Here is a 1,002-nt window from a genome sequence, read left to right as displayed (position 1 = left end):
GCGTATTCCTCCTTCGTCGAACGAACCACCTGCTCGGAATACCATCGTTGAACGCCTCTCGTTCTGGCGAATCTTTTGAGACCAGTCCCATCGATTTTGGTCACCTCTGTGCAAAGATTTGACGAAAGCCATCCTCCGCCTTTGCCGACGGTCGCGAGCTCGATTTTTGTCATTTTTTTTTTTAATTTCCACGTATGCGCCACATCAGCTTCTCCAGCCAATCAAGATCGAGCCCCCAATTTTAAAAGTCACATGCATCGCATGTGACTTTTTCCGGCGACCCACAAAATTTTCCGGCGAAATTTGGACTGAAATTGCGAATTTTTCAGTTTTACGGGACCAAATTGAAATCCTAGATACTTACGGGACTAAAACAAAAATGGCCTATAGCTGTGGGACGAAAATTGTCTTTTGCCCTATTTTTTAAGTAGAAAAAATAGATATATTTCACCATATTCTACATTAAGGCCAATCACATTTTCAATTCACTCCAATACTCCAATTATAAATAGGGATAGTTACAATCTTTTTTTTGGATTTGGTGTAATTATATTTAAATTCACAATAATTTAAGAAATTAGATCTAGCACTCGTGAAGTTTGTTTTCGTTTAACAAATAAGTCTACCCGTTAGTCGAAATTCACTAAATTGCTGATATTAACAAAAACATATTGAATAAAAATTGATATTTATTCTCGATTGACTATTTACTAACTTATTGCAGGTTAAACAATTTGTTTCCGATTAAACTATCCTTATAATGGTGAAGATATACCTGACCACATGCATTCTTGCGTGAAGACGTATAAGGACAATGTAGTCATCAAAATATTTATCCAACCTGTAATAAATCAACAATAAGTAATCGGGGGTAAATACAATTTTTTTGTTAAAATTAATAAATTTTGCTGAATTTTGACTAATAAAAAAATTTATTTATTAAATAAAAACAAACCATAAGAGAACTAAATGTAAAATATAGAAAATTTAAAAATCTAATTG

This window comes from Sesamum indicum, linkage group LG5 (genome assembly GCF_000512975.1).
Source record: "Sesamum indicum cultivar Zhongzhi No. 13 linkage group LG5, S_indicum_v1.0, whole genome shotgun sequence".
Taxonomy (NCBI): Eukaryota; Viridiplantae; Streptophyta; class Magnoliopsida; order Lamiales; family Pedaliaceae; genus Sesamum; species Sesamum indicum.
Note: the sequence above shows the minus strand (reverse complement) of the source record.